The sequence below is a fragment of the Loxodonta africana genome, unplaced genomic scaffold (assembly GCF_030014295.1).
Source record: "Loxodonta africana isolate mLoxAfr1 unplaced genomic scaffold, mLoxAfr1.hap2 scaffold_32, whole genome shotgun sequence".
NCBI classification, from domain to species: domain Eukaryota; kingdom Metazoa; phylum Chordata; class Mammalia; order Proboscidea; family Elephantidae; genus Loxodonta; species Loxodonta africana.
Window position 1 is genome coordinate 1,895,917 of NW_026975036.1, and position 6,000 is coordinate 1,901,916.

Genomic DNA, 6,000 nt, shown 5'->3' on the forward strand with positions numbered 1-6,000 from the left:
TGAGAACCAGACAAGGACACAGAGTCACACAGAGAAGAAAGCCATGTAGAGATGAAGGCAGGACTTGGAGTTACGCTACTACAAGCCCAGGAATACAAGGACCGATGGGAAGCTGGAAGAGTCAAGGAAGGATTTCCTTCTAGGGTCTTTAGAGGGACCATGTCCCTGCCATTACCTTCATTTCAAACATTTGGCCTCCAGAACTGTAAGCAAATAAATTTCTGTTCTTTTAAGCCACCAAGTTTGTGGTAATTTCTTGTGGTAGCCCTAAGAATCTAATATTTAACAAGTAAACATTGAATCATAAAACTCAAATTGTTTGACACACATATTAGCATGGTACATGATTAAAAAACAAACAGCAACAACAACAGCAGCAAAATTCTTCAATCCTCTTTAAACAATGTGCATGTCAAAGTTACAGAAAATTCTGAAAAATTATAGCTGACTAGGATTTTGGAGTGCACAGTGGTTAAGAGCTACAGCTGGTAACCTAAAGGTCAACAGTTTGGATCCACCAACCGCTCCTTGGAGACCCTACGGGGCAGTTTTACTCTGTCCTATGGGGCTGCTGAGTCAGAATCAACTTGACACCAAGGGTTTGGTTTGGTTTATGGAGGAGTATGCATGTAGGAGAATTACCACTAAGAGCCTGGAGGCACTATCTCTAAACTCCAACCAAGTTCTTTATTTCTTTCTTCCTAAGGCCTCATATATGTTTGTTATTGTACAGGAAGTGATGGTAAACATGATACCACCAAGTGTGAAGAAAAAATGTTGATTTCTATGTGAAGGTCCTAATGGGTAACCAAGGTAACAAAAGTGAAAAAAAAGTCATAGTTAAGAATCTCACAAATCTCAGCCTGTTACGTCAAACACTCTCCTTCCTCATGCCAATAGCCTCTTAGTAACAACATTTTAGAGAAAATAATCTGCGGCTAAACAACAAGGGATCTTACGTTGATATCAATCTTCCGTGTATCATACCAAGGAGCACATAGAAAGAGACAGAAGAGCAGAAAACGGACAGGTAGAAGCAAACATAAAATGATCAGCATGATAGACGCTAAAAAATGTGTTGAATTAATGGATGAATGAGTTCAATCTACTATTCTATTCTCATTTCTAGCATCCTGTTAAGTATACAGAAGACAGGGGAAAAAAAAATACTGGATCTTACCATCTTACCAACATGATTTTAGCACTTAGCAGTGGTTTTTACACTTTAAAGTTCCTATGTGTCACCCAAGTTCCTTCTTAAATGTGAATACTGTTGAGTCCCATTCCTAGGAATTCTGATCTCAGAAGTTTTGGGGGCCTAGAAGACTAGAATCCTAGGCAATTTTATTACAGATGTGGTAAGAACCTTTGATGTGAGAAATCCTGCTTTTGCTTAAAAAACAACCAAAACCCAGGGCCGTCGAGTCTTAATTCCATAGGACATTTAGTAATGTGCAAATAAAGGCTGGTAGTCAACTTCGTGCTACAACTTTTCTATGTGATTACAAGGAAATTCCAGTCTTTGACGATGGTACAAAGAACCTGGCTCTTGTCTTAGTTAATTGGCTTGAGGCATAGTTGCTAGTGATTCCCCAGAGTTGGAGTCCCAAGGGCTGTAGAGGTAGATGTAATCGCTGCGGTGCTCCCGAAATACTCAGCTTACAGTGGTGGCCTGTTTCTCTGCAGCAGGTGAGTTGCCTCAGGTTTTTTTTTTTTTTTTTTTTTTAATGAAATGGTGAAAATATTATTTCCCTGGTATGATAATAGAACGTCCTTTGATTTTTTTTCCAACGTTAAGTCACTAAAACTGTTAAGTCTATGCCCAATCATATTAAGGAAAGAACTTAATAATCATGGACATATTTGGCTTTATTATCCATTGACAGGCATTTCACAAAGAATAGAATAAATTTTTTACTTGAAAATGGATATTTTCCCATATCCTCTTTATATGCACCTTAAATTGGTATATAAACTTTTTATAAGAAAGAATTGACTAAGCAAGCTGCAATTCATATGCAAACATAACTTTCTGGTTAGTCCTGTTGTAACTCTAATTTGATAAATCTCGGAACCTCTAAAATATATACATATACACATGTACACATGTGTGCATATGTGCATGTATGCGTGTGTGTATTATGAATGCATATGCATACTTACACATCTATGTGTCTGTTGTCATCAAGTCGATTGCAACTCTTAGCGACCATATGGTAGAGAGCAGAACTCCCCATATGGTTTCCAAGGTTGTAAATCCTTATGGAAGCTGACTACAACACCTTTCTCCCTCCAGAAGCTTGGGGTTTGAACTGCCAGCCTTTCAGCTTTAACCACTACTCCACCCAAACCAAAACCAAACCCGTTCGCATCAAGTTGGTTTGGACTAATATTGACCCAATAGGACAGAGTAGAACTGTCCCATAGGTTTCTAAGGAGTAGCTACTGGGTTTGTACTGCTGATCTTTTTGGTTAGCAGCCAAACTCCTAACCACTACTCCACCAAGGCTCCTCATGTATGTATAATGCCTGGGCTATGATAGAAGCTAAGCTTTAACTGATAAATTAAGCCATAAACCCTAATAGAGTGGGTATACCTCTCAGGTCAAAAGGAAGTCATTGCCCTCTTTAGCGTCAACCACTGGGCAACTAAGCAATTCAACAGAAGTAGTAGCCCTCACGGATTAAAAAGTGCTAATGAGATCTCGACGGCAGTGGGTTTTGGTTTAGGAATGAGATCACTCTGCTTTCTTCTTAGGTTGTCTGGTATCTTATTTTAAACTTAGAAGTATATTCCTTTAAATATTTTATTTAATTTGAGTATATAGGCAAAAAAAACGCAGCAGCATATTTTGTTTCTCGAGGCAAAAATTTTACATTTTTTTCACAGAATCTCACTAGCTTATGTGCTGTAGGTATGTGAAAAAGTTTGCTCAGTACCAGTTATGTGTGTTTGATGCTACTATCTAATGTGCGCATCCAAGGATAAAGTTAACTCGTGTGTCAGTATAACTCCTATATACTCAATATCATAAGTACTTATAGGAAACCCATATTCCAATATACCAAAAGACAATGGAAATGCTTTGACATTTTAGACATCAGCTTGGTTTGGTATACACATTGCAGTTATTTGGGTGAGGCATTTTCTACATGGAGAGAACTAGTTCCAATAACTGTTTCTTCATGTTATCTTTTCTCTACCAGAACAAATCATAACACATTTGTCATTCACTCCCCACATCTTCTCTTTTGGCAGGAACAACTCTCTCTTCTCATCTCTTTCCATTGAAAGGAAGTGTGACAATGGCTGAAAGAAACCTGAGTGTGGAGACAACCTTTGCCCTCTTGGGATTCACAGATTACCCAGAGCTTCAGATCCCTCTCTTCCTTGTGTTTCTGATCACATACATTGTCACCGTGGTAGGGAATCTTGGGATGATAGTGATCATCAAGATTAACCCCAAATCTCACACCCCCATGTACTTTTTCCTTAGTCACCTTTCTTTTGTTGATTTTTGTTACTCCTCTATCGTTACTCCAAAGCTACTTGAAAACTTGGTCATGGCAGACAAAAGCATCTTCTACTTTAGCTGCATGCTCCAGTTCTTCTTGTCCTGTACTGCAGTGGTGACTGAGTCCTTCCTGCTGGCAGTGATGGCCTATGACCACTTAGTGGCCATCTGCAATCCTCTGCTCTATACAGTGGCCATGTCACAAAGACTCTGTGCCCTGCTGGTAGCTGGCTCATATCTGTGGGGGATGTTTGGCCCGTTGGTACTCCTTTGCTATGCTCTCCTTCTAGACTTTTCTGGTCACAATGTAATCAACCACTTTTTCTGTGAGTATACTGCTCTCATAGCTGTCTCTAGTTCTGATATACACATTCCCCAAAGTCTGCTTTTTGGGTTTGCCACCTTCAATGAGGTGAGTACACTACTAATCATTCTTACTTCGTATGTTTTTATTTTTGTGACTGTACTAAAAATCCAATCTGCCAGTGGACGTCGCAAAGCCTTCTTTCTCCACCTGTGCCTCCCACCTGACTGCCATCACCATCTTCCACGGGACCATCCTTTCCCTCTACTGTGTGCCTAACTCCAAAAACTCTCAGCAGACAAAGTGGCCTCTGTATTCTACACAGTGGTTAACCCCATGCTGAACCCGCTCATCTATAGCCTGAGGAACAAAGATGTGAAGGTTGCCTTCTGGAAATTAATGGACACAAAAGTCCTCTTTCGCTGACCCAATCACAAAACATGAACTTTGGTATGATACAGCAAGTGGGTATGACTAGTTCCAATCTCTGAACAAAGTGTTTCAAGAAGTAGCCTACTCGGTGAGCTACTTTTTATAAAATTAACAATTTTACTGCATGTTTTAACACACCCATGAGTTTCTGTAGAATTTCTCTAGATCCCAAAGCTCCTTCATGCTTAGAACAATGATTCCACATAGCATCATTATTAGTAGATTGTAACAGTTATTTAATGACTGTGCTATGTTTTCCAATTCCGTATGCTCTTCCTTCACTTGTGATTCCTTTGCAGGTTTTCCAGATAAATTTATATTGACCAACAACGCAGGTTTCTAATTCCGTAAAAATATCTAAGCAACTTGAGTGCGAAGTTAAATTTAAACAACACAAAAAGTCGTCCATCAAATCATCTTGCCATGCATGTCTGACATAAATTAAAAGTGTTCTGCTGCTTTCAATATCAGTGTTTCTTACATTGAATTCTCAAGATGTGCCCAATGTCCATGGCTGTCAATATTGAGTCTGATTTTCAAAATCCATAGGTGGCTTAAGATGTTGTTGTTGTTAGGTGCCGTCGAGTGGGTTGAACTCATAGCAAAGCTGTGCACAACAGAACAAAGCACTGCCCAGTCCTGCACCACCCTTACAGTCTTTGTTATGCTTGAGCCCACTGTTGCACCCACTGTGTCAATCCACCTCATTGACGGTGTTCCTCTTTTCCACTGACCCTGTACTTTACCAAGCATGATGTCCTTCTCCAGAGATTGATCCCTCCTGGCAACATGTTCAAAGTGTGTAAGACCCAGTCTCTCCATCCTTGCTTCTAAGGAGCATTCTGGTTTTACTACTTCCAAGATAGATTTGTTCATTCTTTTGGCAGTCCGTGGTATATTCAATATTCTTCCCCAACAACACAATTCCAAGGCTTTAATTTTTCTCCCATCTTCCTTATTCATTATCCAGCTTTCACATGCATGTGATGAAAATACCATGGCTTGGGTCAGACACACCTTAATCTTTGAGGGGAGGTCTTTGCTTTTCAACATTTTTAAGAAGTCCTTTGCAGCAGATTTGCCCAGTGCAATATAACTTTTGATTTCTTGACTGCTGCTTCCATAGGTGTTGATTGTGGATCCAAGTAAAATGAAATCCTTGACAACTTCAATATTTTCTCTATCATGATGTTGTTTTTTGGTTTAGTTGTGAGGATTTTGGTTTTCTTTATGTTGAGGTGCAATCCATACTGAAGGCTGTGGTCTTTGATCTTCCTCAGTAAGTGCTTCCAGTCCTGTTCACTTTCAGCAAACAAGGTTGTGTCATTTGCGTAAGGCAGGTTGTTAATGAGTCTTCCTGCAATCCTGATGCCTTGTTCTTCTTCCTATAGTCCAATTTTTCAGATTATTTGCTCAGCATACAGATTAAGTAGGTATGGTGATAGGATACAACCCTGACACACACCTTTTCTGACTTTAAACCACACAGTATCCCCTTGTTCTTTCGGAACAACTGCCTCTTGATCTATGTTCAGGTTCCTCATGGACCCAATTAAGTGTTCTGGAATTCCCATGGTTTGCAATGTTGTCCATAATTTGTTATGATCCACACAGTCGAATGCCTTTGCATAATCAATAAAACACAGGTAAACATCCTTCTGGTATTCTCTGCTTTCAGCCAGAATTCTTCTGACATCAGCAATGATATCCCCCGTTCCATGTCCTCTTCTGAATCCGGTCTGAATTTCT

General features: G+C 39.7%; 1 pseudogene; it reads left to right on the forward strand.

Annotated features, from left to right (window-relative positions):
• The first annotated feature begins 2,722 nt into the window (after window positions 1-2,722).
• On the forward strand, window positions 2,723-4,245 carry LOC135229503 (olfactory receptor 5D14-like; annotated as a pseudogene).
• The last annotated feature ends 1,755 nt before the right edge of the window (window positions 4,246-6,000 follow it).